The sequence below is a fragment of the Lacerta agilis genome, chromosome 9, assembly GCF_009819535.1.
Source record: "Lacerta agilis isolate rLacAgi1 chromosome 9, rLacAgi1.pri, whole genome shotgun sequence".
In the NCBI taxonomy this organism is placed as follows: Eukaryota; Metazoa; Chordata; class Lepidosauria; order Squamata; family Lacertidae; genus Lacerta; species Lacerta agilis.
Window position 1 is genome coordinate 60,176,207 of NC_046320.1, and position 16,849 is coordinate 60,193,055.

Below are 16,849 nucleotides of genomic sequence, written 5' to 3' on the forward strand. Positions count from 1 at the left end.
TCTCCTCGCCCCCCCACCCCTCCTCCCGAGACCTCACTGCGCTTTGACGTCACGAGCGCTCCTTTCCCGTTGCCATGGCAGCCCCATTCCCCAAGCCCTCCGCCTGTCTCCTCTGGTAGGTTCCACAATGGTACAGCCAGCATCACGATGCACAATGGTCTCCAGACAGTAAAAGAGGGTGATTCAGCAAGGCGCCGTCGTCCCTCTCGTTTCTTCCTCCTCCTCTCCTCCCCGCGCGTCCCTCCCAGCTTCTCCTCGCTTTGTGCGCCTCCGCCGCTTTGATCCCGGACATTCCGATTGTTTTGTGCTGACCCCCCCCCCCACGCAACTCCCACCTTCGTCCAGGTCGCCTGGCTGCCACCTGCCCATCATCCTCTCCAGATCTCCCTCCCTTCGACCATCACCACCCACCCTCCTTCCTCGTTTGGCTACCCCACCACCAACACCCACCTACCCACACCGATCTTTTCCTCCGCGTTGGGAATGTGGTTTCCAATGACCACGTAAGGTCGCGCGGCGCTAGGGGGAAAAGGTCGCTGCGTTCAAGAGGCTAGTCCGCAGCAGCACGGAACGGTGAGTGATGGGCGCCGGGCTTCTGGGGGGTTGCTGTGTGAAGCTGGGGGGGGGGTCCGCGTGTTGGGGTAGGCTTAAAAAAAACCCCCACACACAACAAACAACACGCCACGCCGACCTGTCTTTGTGAGGAGGAGGGGTGATGAATATTGATTCGCTGTTTAAAAATAATAAAGGGGAGGGGGAGAAGTGTATGTGGGGGGAGGGGGAGGGGGAGGGAAAGAGAGGCAGAGGCAGGTTCATGAAGTAAACTGCTCACCGAGGGAAGGAGGCAGGAGCGGCGCCGCCGGAGCAGCATCTTTCGCCTTGTGTTTGGGTTAGTATTTGCAGGGCTCTGGGGTGGTTTAGGTGATGGGTAAGGTGCAAAGCAGGCGGGGAGGCTGGTTTTTCTTAGCAAGCTGGCTGGGGGATGTAAACATTAGTGCCATCTGCAAAATTGCGGCGGCTTCTATTCCTGTTGAAAGACTCCATGGCCATACATTAGATCCAGTTGCATGGGGGTTGGTGAGTGTGTCACAGAGCTTATGTGTGGGGTTTTATTTAACGATTCTTCAAAAACGCACCCCCCCTCTCTAATTCTCAAAGCTCTCATCGCCATCCCCCGTCACAGATGGATGTGAAAAGGAATGAGAAGTAGATGTCTCTTGGAAACTATGTTTGATGGGATACGTATGTGGGGTGATGGTTGAGGGACGAAGGTGGGAGTGGAAAATTCCAAGCCTCTTCCCCCCCCCCCTCAAGGGAGGGAGAGGAGTGACCCCCCCAGGAAGTCATTTCTTAAGCGAAACACCACTGCCTTGCATAACACACCCCATGCACACGAAGTGGGGAAGATGGTGCATGTTTACAGACGGTACCATTTAAAGTAGCTTGGCTTTGTGTTGTGAAGGGACATCCTACAAATTCTTGCAAAGACTGCAGTGAAATCAATGGAGCATTTACGGGAATAGCTTCCGACAGCCCCGGCTATTACAATAGGATGGAATCTTTGGGTACCTTTTTCCCTCTCCACCTTCTGCAATGCGGGCCCTATTAAAAGATGTGTATAGTTTGCATGTCTGTTTGGAGGTCCAAAACCTGCAGATCTATCTTTCTGGGGGTTCTGTATTTCTGTTTCAGCTTTTTGTGTGTGTGCGTGTCCTCAGCCTTCACTGACTATAGGCTTGTTTACATGGGTGCCTTTTGCTGCATAGCCCTCACAGTTTCTCAATGCACCATCCGGATGGTGACTTTTTTCCTTAGAGTCTTATGAAAGGCAGATCAAACCTGTATATGCAGAGCCAGGTCTCTCTCTATTTTCACCAGTTTTTAAAGGGAGAGCAGATGAAGGTGACCAGAGGGAAACTGGGGGTGAGATAGATGGATATTGTGTTGGCTGATATTTTCACTGTTTTGACTGTATTGGCTGCTTCTGGGTGCTGCTGGTCTCATGCAAGGCCAGTAAAGATGGGGGTGTGTTGAGGAGAGTGCCCTGCTTCTGACAGGGGAGGAAGATAGGCAGTGATTGTGTGTTGAGCTCTGCCACATGCAAACAGGCTAGGTTCGGAAAAACATGAGGACAGAAAAGCCAAGCAAAGGATCTTTGGGGCATTGGGGGTGGGGGAAGGGTTACTGGTGGTGTGGGGTAAAATACACAATGTGTGCTTGAATTTGGCAGCTCCCCTGGTGTTTAATTTCTCTCTCCGCCTGTCTCCCACCCCCAATGTAGCATCCATAAGGCTGCTGGGTCCAAAATTCAAAACAAAGGAATGCTAGGGAGAACCAATGATGTGAAACGGGGGGGCTGCCCCCTTAGGGTAAGATATGCCAATAGAGCATTTGACAAGCCTGAATTATACTGGCTCATTTCCTGGCTCCCCCTCCCCACCCCACATTATTATTAAACAAATGGCAGAAGTGGTGTGATCAGGAACCTGCCCCCTTTACCCCCCCCTCTCCCAGATGGACTTCTGCCTTGCTGCTTCTGAGCATATATTGTTTTGCAAATGCCCTGTATTCTTGTTGTTGTGGCTAATGGGAGAGGGGTTTGGCAATGCCGGAATAATTTGGGAAAAGGCGAGGAGCTTTCAAGGTAGAAACGTTTGCTGCCTTTGGCCGTCTCCTCTTGCATGCTGACTATTAGGGGGGAAAAAACACCCCGGTCCTCTTGTTGTTTGAGAGATGTGTGTGTGTCTATGTGCCTGCTTGCTGGGAGAGGCTGTTTATGAGCGGCTCCCAGAAGGGATGAGTGTGTGTGTTTTGCCGGCATATCTGTAGCCATTATTTAATGGCTTCCTAGCACAGAGGTCAATCACCAAAAAGCAAATAAAAAAATAAAAATAATGTTGCTAAAGACACTGCAAACTCGCACTCTTGCATTCTTGCAGACAGAATGGGGAAATCTGAGGACACACTGAGCTCTCGTTTGGGAAGACTGAAGGGCCTTATATTTGGGGTTTGGGGGGCATTTTTTTGTTTGCTATTTGCTGAAAGATCCTTATCCCCTTCAAACAATTCTGGGGGGTGCAATGGGACTCAGAGGGCACCAGTTGGTTGAATCTCCTGGATAGAAAAGAGAGACAAAAATGGAAGAGAACAGAAGCACTGATGGAAACAGGCTGGTGTAGCATCCTGGGCAGTGTGTCAGGGCTCGGCCAAGGAGATTGTTGCTTTCCAAGTCTCCATTTGCTGCCTGACTTTGGGCCAGTCAATATTGCAGCCTAATTCCTTCCCATGAAGTTGTGGGGATAATCAAGTTGAAGAAAGGCTGGGATTTATATTGAAATTATTACTATTATTATTATTATTATTATTAAAGGAACATCCTGAAAAGTCTTTTACACAGCTGCTAGGATCCTGATATCACCAATGTTTCCTGCCTAAGTAGGAGGGCCAGTTGCTCAGCAGCAGAGTGCATAAGGTCCTAGGGTGTCTCCACTGAAAGCAGCAGTTTCCCAAACTTGGGTCTTCACCTGTTTTTCGTACCACAATTCCCATCATCCCTGACCGCTGCTTCTGCTAGCTAGGGTTGATGGGAGATGTAGTCCAAAAACAGCTGGTGATCCAAGTTTGGGAAACACTGATTGAAGGATCCCATGGCTTGGAAATAGCAGAGGCCCCAGGGAGCTGCTCTCAGTTTGATCAGACAATATTGGAGCTAGGCCATTGTTTCCCAAAGTGGGCAGGACCACCCACTGGGGGGGGGCACTGGGGGAATGCTGGAGGTATAAATCACTACCAGACTTGGAAAGGCTGGTATCACTGGTTCCAGTTCATCAGTTTGTTGAGTTAATTAAACAAAATGGTTGTAATTGGTTTTTAAATAACGGTGCAACTAATTGTTACTGATCTGAATTTTATTGTGTTACTACTGTATAGTGGGTTGTGCAAACTGCTGTTCTGACTAATGCTTTTTATAAGTAGGGGGTAGGGGGCACTGGGGATGAGTTTATGGAGCCAAGGGAGCAGCGATCCAAAAAAGCTTGGGAACAACAACAACTATTTTATTTTATTTTATTTTAATACCCTGCCCATCTGGCTGGGTTGCCCCTGCCACCCTGGACAGCTTCCAGCACATATAAAAATGCAATAAAATGTCCAACATTAAAAGTTTCCCAATACAGGGCTGCTTTCAGATGTCTTCGAAAAGTTATGTAGTTCTTTATCTCCTTGACTTCTGATGGGAGAGCGTTCCACAGGGAGGGTGCCACTACCGAGAAGGCCCCACTGAGGTAGATGGGCCAATATGTGGGATCTATAGAAAGCAGCTCCTTGCATATATATGTGCAGAGCCATCCTATCCATGTTTAATGGAAGTTCAGTATAAACATGTGCATTTGTGCAAGTGTGCCTTGCTGCGTTCCAGTGTGGCTTAGTCTCAGGCAAGTGTGTATACAATTGTAGCCTAAGCTTGCAATCTGAAATAGACTTACAAGAGGATAACCTCCAATTTTACTGAAGCTTTTTAACATATTGAGCACTAAGCTCCATTTGAACACATTGGAACTTACTTCTGAGTAAACGTGCACAGGATTGCACTGCTATTCAGCGATCAGGTAGAAAGAACAAATAACCACTCTCCTGAGATGACCACAGTGCCTGAATCAGGGTTTTAGCATCCTACCCTGCCTGTGATGGTTATTTTTGGGGAAAACAAAACAAAACACCTCTGCAGCTGCTCTAAATAGGTGTAACCCATCTAAATATTCTCTTTTATTTCTAAAACTTTTGTTAACTGCTTGGGGAAATGGGAATGGAAATTTAAAACACTGAATGTACTTGTAGCATTGCAAAATTAATAGGAGGCTTGAAATGGACGTTTTGATAGCTTTGTGTGTTCTGATTTCTTGAGTTACTGTGCAGGGTGGGGCAATGGGCAGGAAGGAAAGTTAAGCTCCTTCAATAAGCAAGAAGAAGCAGCATTTGCAAATGGGTTCCCAGGTAGCCTTTCACCCAGGTACTGTCCAGTCTGAGGCCTGCTTAGCTTTAGCAGCGTAACAGCAGCACAAACCTTCTCTTAGCATCCTCTTGGCATCTTCTTAACAGTAATTGCCATCGAGTTCCTCTCTTCTTCCTATATTCAGCATTCTTACAGGCATGTTCACTTAAAAAACCCCCCTGCAAAGTGGCTAGGGTTTCGTACTAATCAAAAACAAGGCCGCCTTTGCTGCAAAGAATTCTTCTTTTTTGCTTACTTTAGCACCATCTATAGAGAGAGGGAGGCTTCTGGGAGGAAATATTCTTTTAGAGGTATATAAACCGCTGTAATGAGGAAACAGTGCTTAACAGTAGCCAAGAAAGCCAAGCAAAACCCCTTGAGCGCAAGACTTCTATAGCCTGGAATATCCAAGGCTGCTTTTGCAGCCTCTTCCCCCCCCAAAAAATATGAGCGGGAACAAATGGCACAGAGGTGGGAAGCTGATCTTAGTAATATGCTGAATCCTATCCCCCCCCTCTGCTCTTGTAAATTTAGATGGGTCTTAAGCCAAGGCTGCCATTTATTTTTTTTGCAGAACCTGGATATTCGCAGAACCAAGCAATCACTTTTGCTTTGCATTTTAGTAGCATTTTAGATCAGGGGTTCTTAACCTGTTGTCCATGGATGGAAGTCCATGAATAGGCTCCTGGGGTCCATGAACCCAAGAAAACATAAAATATTATTCTAATGCGAGAAATTCAATTGTACGCGACATTTTGTGTGGATGTGTTTATGTGCATTTTTAGGTGGGGGAGGAGGGGGTCCTTAGGTTTCATAAGACCCCCAAAGTAGGCTGTGACTCAAAAACAGTCAAGAGCCACTGTTCATTGAACTGCCCAAATCAGTTGATTTCGGGGTACATTGCATATATTACCTTTGTAATCCTTTTTTTTGTAAATAAATTTTTATTTGATTTTCAAAAATATAAACATACAACAAAAAGAAATTCAGAACTCAAATATCAAGATTACTCTGAAACTCCTGACTCGCCCCTCCCATCCCTTCCATGGGTCCTATGAATAATATTTTCAACTGCATATCAATTTTTGTCTTTCTAAATTATCCGTACATTCCGTTGCATTACAAGTGTGGTTAAAATCCTGCTTACAATGGTCTCATATATCAATTACTGTATACATTTCCCCCCATTTTTTTTAAAAAAGTTATTTTCTTCTTGATTTCTGAGCTTCCCAGCTAATTTTGCCATATCGGCATAGTCCATCAACTTGGTTTGTCATTCTCCTCCGGTCGGAGTTTCTCTTCCTTCCATCTCTGGGCCAGTAGTATCCACCTTTGTAATCCTTTTTAAGGATGGGGCTGGCTCTTTGTGTTGTGTTGCTGTGTCAGCCAAGACAGGCACAGAACGTATTGAATCCTCTGGCAACAGAGATTATCTCATCATGGCTGAGTATGGCTCCTAGGAGTGGCTTTCTTTGCCAAGAGGAAGCAAGTGGTGATGTGCAATGCAACAGAAAATCTAGCCCAATCCCACAGGAGTAAGATAGGAACAGAAATATTGGCTTACCTTGGGTGTCAAGCTCTATGGACAAGCCCTGTCAAGAGAGGCAGGGAGAGTCTATAGCTCGTTAGTACACCATTTGCCAACCTTCCTTAAGCTGGTAGCCTCTAATAAATAAATAAATAAATAAATAAATAAATAAATAAATCCCACCACCCATCTGGCCACTCTGGGCGGCTCCCAACAGAATACTACTGTTGTTGTTCAGTCGTTCAGTCGTGTCCGACTCTTCGTGACCCCATGGACCAGAGCACGCCAGGCACGCCTATCCTTCACTGCCTCCCGCAGTTTGGCCAAACTCATGTTAGTAGCTTCAAGAACACTGTCCAACCATCTCATCCTCTGTCGTCCCCTTCTTCTTGTGCCCTCCATCTTTCCCAACATCAGGGTCTTTTCCAGGGAGTCTTCTCTTCTCATGAGGTGGCCAAAGTACTGGAGCCTCAACTTCAGGATCTGTCCTTCTAGTGAGCACTCAGGGCTGATTTCTTTAAGAATGGATAGGTTTGATCTTCTTGCAGTCCATGGGACTCTCAAGAGTCTCCTCCAGCACCATAATTCAAAAGCATCAATTCTTCGGCAATCAGCCTTCTTTATGGTCCAGCTCTCACTTCCGTACATTACTACTGGGAAAACCATAGCTTTAACTATACGGACCTTTGTCGGCAAGGTGATGTCTTTGCTTTTTAAGATGCTGTCTAGGTTTGTCATTGCTTTTCTCCCAAGAAGCAGGCGTCTTCTAATTTCGTGACTGCTGTCACCATCTGCAGTGATCATAGAACCCAAGAAAGTGAAATCTCTCACTGCCTCCATTTCTTCCCCTTCTATTTGCCAGGAGGTGATGGGACCAGTGGCCATGATCTTAGTTTTTTTGATGTTGAGCTTCAGACCATATTTTGCGCTTTCCTCTTTCACCCTCATTAAAAGGTTCTTCAATTCCTCCTCACTTTCTGCCATCAAGGTTGTATCATCAGCATATCTGAGGTTGTTGATATTTTTTCCGGCAATCTTAATTCCGGTTTGGGATTCATAGAATACTACTACTACTACTAATAAAACAACAAAACATAAAACACTAAAAACTTTGCCTTCAGATGTCTTCTAAAAGTCAGTTGTTTACAGTATTTCCTTGGCATCTGATGGGAGGGTGTTCCACAGGGCGGGTGCCACCACCAAGAAGGCCCTCTGCCTGGTTCCCTGTAACCTCACTTCCTGCGGTGAGGGAACCGCCAGAAGGCCCTTGGAGCTGAACGATGGGCGTGGAGACGCTCCTTCAGGTATATTGGGCCAGATGTTTTGGACTCCAGATGTTTTGGACTAGAATTCCCATCATCCAGCAAGGGGACCTGCAGTCCGAAATGTTTGGAAGAGACCAGACAGAGTAGGCTGACATATTCCCTCCCAGATTTAATCCCTGGCATCTGCATTGAAAGGATGTTTGGGTGAGCAGGCCTGGGATGGAAACCCAGGAGAACTGCTACTGATCAGAGCAGACGATATTGGGTTAGAGGGATCAGTTGCCTGGCCACTGCCCCTGCTAGCCAGGGATGATGGGATTTGTAGTCCAAAAACAGCTGGAGACCCAAGTTGGGGAAACCCTGATTTAGATGATCTGGGGAAACGTAACTCATGCCAATGCACCCTTCATAACATTACAGAGTGGTGACCCCCCCCCCAAAAGTGGGTGTTTATCACCTCTGCACTCCGGAAATGTCCTTCCTTTTGAAGCATCATTCATCAGTTGATTCAGGCATCTTGTGAAGACATATCTTTCTGCCCAGGCTTTCTCTGACCCAGAACATTGTACCCTATAATCACCAAATTTCTGTTTTTATTATATTCTTTTACTGCCTTTATGCCCATCCATTTGTATACCACTTCGAGATTTTAAATATTAGGTAAGCGTTATAGAAATGCTCTCCAATGAATGAAGGGTGCAGAACAGCAGTTCAGGTGGTCAGACAGGTGATAGGAATTTAGGGACAAGATGTCTCTGAGCCTAGGAATTTTTGAACCAGAACCAAGGCATTCTTTTTCAGCAATCTAATGTAGCGGGGAAAGAGCTTTTTAGTTGTTGTCATTGCTAGACAATGGGAAATGGGGAAATCCATTCCATTCTACTGCAAGTTGCACAGACATCCAACAGTTGATTCCCCAATGTGCCTTCTCATCTAGAGGGCTGCAGGTTCCCTACTCCTGCAGTAGTGGATCCCGTCAAGGAGAACAATGGTATTTTATTTATCCGTTCTCAACACTGCGCTTTTCAGTCAACAGATGCATAAAATGGTGAACCAAGTGGTGAATAGTATATAATAAAGTTTCACGCCTGTGCCACGTTTTGCTAAGAGCAACTACCAAGATAAGCAAACGCCCGTGACAGCTACCAAAAATATAGACTGTATTTTAATGGACTCGCTGCACTTTAAAGATCTTTAATGTACTTCTGTGCTGTCCTGTGGTATGGTAGCATTGCATTAATGACAAGTATTCTGTTAATCTGTGCTCTCTTACACAATTATCTGCTTTGTAAGTGGCACGTCTTTATTTAGCTAGGCGGCGAATTAAAACTAATTTTAATAGATATGTATTGTGGATCTTTTCTTTGTGATTTAGGGCTAACTTTGTGATTTGATCACCAGCTGGCTTGTATCATTTCTGAACACAGCTGTAAGAGAGATGCCTTTGAACCTCTCCTAGAGTGATGAAGGAGTCTCACAAGATGTGATGTGCTCCAGTGAAACTAATGCTACCCGCTAGGAGGATTCTATTGAAACCATCCTTTCAAAGGCACCTTTTAAAAATGCCTCCAATATGACCACTATGTTATTTTCAGCTTGTCATCTAGGACCTTTCCTGTAATTTCATTATAAGACTGAAATGATAAGGGGCTGCAGAACCTTCTCGATAAGGAAAGGCGAAAGAACTGGGACTTCCTATTTTAGAGAACAAAAAACAGACAACAGAGGGCAGACATGACAGAAGTGCCAGAATACCACGAAAGGTGCTTCTCTTTTCTCTGTCTCATAATTGCAGAGCTCATATTTATAGAACCGTGGAACTGATTGGCAGTAGCTTCATGCCAGAACAAAAGAAAAAATATTGCTTCACAAGCATGCATGGTTTTTTCGTTATGTGAATGAACCTCGGGCTTCTGCACCTTCCCCTTGTGTGTTCCATTTAACTTCCTTTCATGGCAAACCACGGTTTGACATTACGCCAGAATTGGCAAAGGATGGTTTGCGGTTGCCTTCCAACCAGAATTCATGGTTTGGAGGACAAGTGTGGACCATAGTTTCCTGGTTCTGATATAACTGGCCTATTGTTATGACAGAGGAAGAGCTGGGAGGGTATGAAGGCAGTTGAAGGAGAATTTATATGATGTTCACGTAGGGAATGCCGAACCATAGTTGGAACAAACCATGGGTGTCATGATGGTCTCTAGCTAAGATGGCTTTTATTAAAGAACAGGGAATACCAGCAACACAGTATATTAGTGTTGAGTGCTCCTGCTCAGTGTTCTTATCCAGCCATGCTCCCTTCTAGGATATTGTTATATATGCCCTGCCATTTCCTCATTTTCTCTTCTCCCCCACAACAGCCAGTCAATATTGCATGCCCACTAAGCATTCATAGTCTATCTTGAATTGTTTTTGTCCCCCATTTTTAATGGTCTTTTTGGAAACTTTTTTTTAAAAACTTCTGGAATCTTGGGGTTTCTTGAGGCCTGATAATACCTCCTCTCTTCTGCATGGACGGCACTATTTTGGCTATACTGTATAAACATAGGCATTGGAGAATGGGTTTGCTGTTGGGGTATATGATATCAGACATACTAATGGAGGATTGGACATGATAGCTTAAACGAGCCCTCAGTATCCACCAGTAAGAGAATTTGGATCTACTTCTGGATGCAAACTATGAAGAATGGCAGGCTGTCTTAATGTGCTTTGAGGTTTGCAGAGGCAGGTGGTTGACTATTGCTAGACAGACAAAACTGGACTAGATAAACCATTGCTTTGTTCTGGGACAGGCTGTTTTCATGTTCTTGTTTTACGAAGGAGTGTGCATGCACACAAAAGCTCATACCAATAACAAACTTAGTTGGTCTCTAAGGTGCTGCTGGAAGGAAAAAAATATTTTGTTGAAACGAGTCCTACTGTACTTAGAACCTGCTTGTGAGTTTCCTTCAGGCATCTGGTTAGACACTGTGAGAACAGGATGCTGGATTAGATGGGCCATTGGCCTGATCCAGCAGGCTTGTCTTTTGTTCTTAAAACCGAGGTTTACTTGAATATGTTGGTTTATGGTTGTACCTTCCACGGCATTGTGATACTGGTCATTTGCTAGGTGAATCTTGGTGGCCTCCAATATTTGGTGGGCAACACTTGATAGTGCAAATGATGCTCACCTCAAGGCAGGTGTGATCCGAGTGGTTTTTGTGAAGAATAAGTAAAAAGATTGTAGGAGTTAAATACATATTTACATGTGGAGGGGCAAAGTTGTAAGACATGAACCAGGTTAGCAGTAGGTGCACGGAAATCTAAAATGCACCCTTCAGCTAAATTATTGGTAAGTTATCATCATCAGCAGAGTACTGGCAGTAGGAAAGACTGAGTGGTAAACTAATAATTTGTTGGTTCAAATCCTCCTTCTTTGAGTAGACATCATCTGGCAAGCTAAGATCTTATGGCTTCAGCTTTATACTTCCAATAAGGAGATAATGATGCTGATTGGAGATATTACTGACATCATGAATGTGAAAATACTTTGAGCATTCTAAAGTGCTCTGTAAGGGCCAAGCTAGATATGGCATCAATTATGTAAGTGCAATTAGTACACACAATTTATTTGTTATGTAAACAGCAATTTTCTTCACCAAAACCACCTACTTAAATCCAATAGTTGCTTCCCTTTGAAGGCTTCCCTTGAAATGCAAAAAGCAGTTGGGAGAGAGGTAACTTTTCTCAGGATAGCGGTAGGGAGAGTTAAACCCCATGGTTGCTATTTACTTAGCAAAAAATAAATAAAAATAAAAATCATGCATGTTAAATATTTTAATGCAGTTGTTGTCGCTTCTATTTGCTATCCCTAAATTTGCTTTCCCAATTTGATGTGTGTTTTATGATACTTTGGGCATTCCAAAGTATTCTCTATTTGCCGTCAATGTGCTAAGGTGGCATCCATGTTTATTTTCAAAATACATTTGCACAAATAAATACACAAGGATTGCCACAGTTTCAATATTTAAAACAATCTGCAAGGTTGCAAGGGATCAAGCAGAGGTCCCATGTGTTTGACAGCTACTGAGCGCTCAATAGTAATGGCAATGTATGCATGTGTAGGTCACAAGGGAGGAGAAAATTTCCCATTATTATAAATAGCTGGAGAAGCTTCTGAACAAGATGTGCTGAAAAATACCGTTAAAAAAAATTCTTGGCATGCATCTCTGCAAGATAGAATAATTTTGATGATGGGTTGGAACTCTTGATTTGCAACCTTTCAGCGGTGCAGCGTACATTTATGATGGCTATAGAGAGCATAGTCAAGAAAACTCAGATCCCGTTGGCAGACTGACTTCTCTGAGCCTACTTCTGAGTCATCTGGCAGAACTACAGTAGTTTCTTTTTAAAAGAAAAAAGGACTTCACATAGTTATAGAGGCAGCAGTGTCCAGATCAGACATGGTTTACCACAACTAAAATGAGTGGTCATGAGAAGAAGGGCTGCCTAGTGGTAAGACCAGTTTAAAGATCAGAAACATAAGAAGAGAGGGAAGTGGGGCTGTCAATATGCAAATCAGCACATGCAAATATTATGCAAATCGATGCCTTCTTTTTTTGTGTGTGATGCATTTATTCTTTCTCGCAATGCCAAGTCACTAAGGGCTCAGTGAGACCCCTGTTTTTGCTTTCTGCTTGATACTGAAAACCCGGCGCAGGGTTACAAAAATAGGGTTGCGAAGGACTTGGCGCATGGCCCCCTCCGCAAGTTGTGGGGTTCAGGTGTAGAACGAGAGCAGCTGAGCCAATAACCTCCCAAGACTTTTCTGCTCGCCCCGTTTCTGTGTGGAATTGGGATAGCTTGCTTATTTCTTTAATTTGAAGGCTTATTCCCTGCCTTTCAATTAAATGAATCTCAAAACAATACAGTCCCAGTTCCACACACTCTCGCATAACTCAACAGACCTTAGTCTTCTGGCAAATGGATTGGCCCATAGCACGATTCTCTTTGGTTCTGCAGTCCCAGAGGAACTGGCAAGAGGAGCTGGCTCAGTGTTATTTTTGGCAGGGGAGGGTGGATGGGAGCAAGCCCCCTGCAGCTCTTTCGTGTCTGGTTGATGGATGGAGCTAGCCTAGCCTTTGCCATTGGTGGGGAGGACTTACTCATTGCAAAACAAGAGGATGCATATTTGCATAAAAGTTTCCAGTACTAATTTATATGAATAGGTGCTGATTTAGGAGAAAAACACTGTAAGTTAAATAGAAATCCCATACATCTAAAGGGGAATGCTGTAGCCAGCAGGTTGTTCAGGTGGTAACTGTTGATGGGCAACTTCAAAGCCCCTGCTGCTCTGCATTCTTAGGTTACTTTATCTTTGAAATTGGACTGCACAGACCTTCAAATGGAGGATTCTCTTCTCACATGGTCACAGTGCTCTTCCTCCCACTTGCCTGGTACCCTCAGCTGGTGGTAGAGACCAGGGTGTGTTTTCCTTCTGCTTCCTGGGCAACTGGAAGTTGGGACAGGATTTAGCTACCGGTATGTTAATCTGTTGTGCTGCATAGGAAAACTAGCAAAAAAATTAGTTTTGTAGCGCTTGAAAGGCTAAGCATTGTATCCAATGATAGACTGCACCTGTTGGAATCAATGGCCATGACTTAGGCCTGTTAATTCCAATGGGTCTACTCTGAGTAACTGCTACTGTAGTTGGAGACAACCGTGGAGCCAAAAGGCCACCAAATGCCAAGAGGAAATATTTTTGTGCGAAGCTCTATTCGTAATTTCTCAGTAATTGGCAATAACGCTCTCTTCCTAGGTTTGTTAAGTTAATTTAATGCCTGTAGTGGGAATGAAATACTAATACCAGCTTAATCGAGATCAGAGATGTACCTCTCACTACAGGTGTTAAATTAACATAGCCAAAGCAAAGCCAGGAAGAGTGTTTTATTGCCAATTACTGCTATTATGAATAGTCACTGAATTTATCTTCTGTAGTTAAATTTGAGCTTTGTGTGGAAATTTTGGCTCCACTGTTTACAACACCCACGTATGCTGTTCGTTTACCAAGTCAGGAGAACACTTTGGGCATCTGGTGGACTAGCCTCTAACCCACATAATCTGTATTGCAAGAGATCTTGTGGCTTTTAAGCTTCCACAACAGAACATCATGTCCAAGGTTCGATTCCTGGCATCTTCTGGCAATCACGTGTCTGAAACCCTGGAAGGCCTCTGAGCTTGATGGGCCAATGGTCTGATTCAGTATATGGCAGCTTTTAGTGTTTCTGTGTTTGTTTTATTTAACAAAAAGTGTAAGCTGCCCAGAGTGGTGAGGGTAACCCAGTCAGATGGGCAGAATAATAATAATAATAATAATAATAATAGTAATAATAATAATAATAATAATAATAATAATAATTCTGTGCAAGGACTTCCGATTGCATACCCTCCAACATTTCTCCAATGAAAATAGGGATGTCCTATTCCATAATAATTTGAGTATTTATACCCCATCCATCTGACTGGGTTGCCCCAGCTTCTCTGGGCAGCTTCCAATATATATAAAAGCACAATAAAGCATTAAATATTAAGAAAACTTCCAAATACAGGGCTGCCTTCAGATGGCTCAGGGGTTGGATAACTCCACAACCTCCAACATTTCTCCGATGAAAATAGGGACAACCTACCATACCTTCCAGTATTTCTCTTACGGAAATCGGGACAGCCTAAGGAAAAGTGGGACATTCCAGGATCAACCAGAAACCAGGGCGGCTTCTGTAAAACCGGGACTGTCCCTGGGAAATAGGACCCTTGGAGGGTCTGCAGTTGTGCAGTGGGGCTTCCCTGCATTTTCCCGGCTGCGGTGGCTGAGAGAACCCCCAGAAAAGCGTTCATGAGGAGGAGGGTTGATTGTTCCATCCAGCAAGCTGCAGGAATTGCACACATTTTCTTATGTAATGGAAACCTTGAGTTGTTTCCTAACTGGATGGCTCGTCCCAAGAACCTCATGAGGTGCGATTGGGTTACAGAGTTACAGAGCATCAGTCCATGCAATTGGCAGTATGCAGCCTTTGGATTGGTTGGGCCCAGTAATACGTCAGAACAAACCCCCCTCCCCCCCCAAAATGTTATCTTTGTACAATCATTTGCCAGGTAGTTGACATTGCTTCCTTGAGAGTTTCCCAATTCTAACTTTCTGTTAAAATTACACAGTTCTTCTAACTCAGGGGTAGGCAACCAAAGGCCCATGGGCTGGATGCGGCCCAATCGCCTTCTCAATCCGGCCGGCGGAAAGTCTGGGAATCAGCGTGTTTTTACATGGGTAGAATGTGCCTTTTTATTTAAAATGCATTTCTGGGCTATTTGTGGGGCATAGGAATTCATTCATTCCCCCCCCCCCCAAATAAAGTCCAGCCCACCACACATGGTCTGAGGGACAGTGGACCGGCCCCCTGCTGAAAAAGGTTGCTGACCCCTGTCCTAACTGCTAAGACATAATTAAACTGTACCCTCCAAGTGTCCCGATTTTCCAGGGACAGTCCCGAAATTGTGAAAGCCACGCCCAGCTTCTGATTTGATCCCGGAATGCCTCTACTTCCCCCGTCAGCATGGCTGATGCCAAGCTCGAGGAGAAAGATGAGCCAGCGCTTGTCCCAAGCAGTAGTGGTGATGGTGGCGGTGAGGGAGCTTCATGTTGCCTATCAATGGCCACTTCTTCTTCTTCCCCTGGGGAGCTCATAGTGGCTGCTGCAGATTAGGCAAGGAAGAGGAAAGGCTGCCACCGCTGAGGACTGTGGGAATATTCAGGGTGGCAGGAGAGGATATATTGTTTATTAATATCCTCCCCAACTTGCACTAGCAAGTTCCTTTACTTAGCAGAGTTTACATTCCCCTTGTCACGCACAGCAGAAATCTGGTTGCAGGCTCGTTAGAACCTCTTAACTGTTATGCAATTCAATCTCCCTCAGATTGAATTGTATGTTCCTGGTAAGATCCCCTTTTAAACCCCCCTAAAAGAATGAAGACACCACAGTCTTATATTCATAAGCAATAAATAGAAAGATTACTCATGATCATGCAGAGCACAGTGTGATCCCTGAAGGCAGGCTTCGGGCTTAAAGTTTCAAACATCTACAAATAGGTATACCCCATAAGGGAGATTTACCTAGTAACTGCAGACTAGCCGTCCAGCAGCTCACAGGATGAAAGGAAGATGGAAAAGAGAAGGGAGAGTGGCAGTGTGACTTGGCCTTTTACCAGGTCTGGACAGATCACGCCCACCCACTAGTCACATGCAAGGAAGGATGCTCCAGGCCAGGAGGAACAGGAAGTTTTGACTGGCTGGACCAAACATTCCCTTGCATGTCCACTCTAGGAAAACAAGGAATGTTGTATTTGACTGCTCTCAGTGGATTACATCCCGCAAGGACTAGCACTGTGACACTCTGGCTCTGAGCGGCAGGCAGAGGGCAGAGCCACCCTTGGCGAGGGAAAAGGAGGAGTGGAGGGCAAGGAGTTTTGGTTTTTTTATGCTTTGTGCATCTGTGTCTAATCTAACCCCTTTCTAAAATTTATTTATTGGTGTGTATGTTTTGCTTTTTGTAGATCTACCAAAGAATAAAACAACATGAAGTTGGGATTAAGGAGTTTTCTCAGGATGGTAGAGGGCCGGTACTGAGTCCTATTGGTGTAGTGGTGCTGTTTTCTCTATTTTCATCTGAGGAATGTTGGAGGGTATGATATTACAGGTTAAGTAATCTAAAAGAACGAAATGTTTTTGCCAGGACTTCAAAATGTATCCCTGTTTTGCTAACCGATACGTACAGGTGTCCAGATTTTGCAACCATGTTTGTACTTTACATTTAAAACTCCCGAGCAAGACATATAAATAATTCATTTGCTAATCCTTCGTTTTCCTCTCCAGCCTGGCATTTATCCCTGCAGATCAGGGAATTATCTGCATATGTAACAGCCTGCTTAGATTGGGCAAACAGCTATTTGCATGCAAAATGCTTGTTTTCTTCTCTTGCTTTTTTTGTCCCTGGAGAACCTATGGGTGATGCTACGAGAGCTAAAAAAATAAAAATA

The 16,849-nt window shown here is 44.5% G+C and overlaps 1 protein-coding gene across 6 annotated transcripts in view; it reads left to right on the forward strand.

Moving 5' to 3' along the window:
• Window positions 1–812: 812 nt before the first annotated feature.
• Window positions 813–16,849, forward strand: part of MAPK10 (mitogen-activated protein kinase 10) — a 214,992-nt gene continuing 198,955 nt past the window's right edge. For 5 of the 6 annotated variants that reach the window (XM_033160672.1, XM_033160673.1, XM_033160669.1 and 2 more), the window contains exon 1: window positions 813–889. The gene's annotated coding sequence lies outside the window, so the exon portion shown is untranslated. The remainder of the gene's footprint in view (window positions 890–16,849) is intronic. The other variant, XM_033160670.1, reaches the window with a different exon arrangement.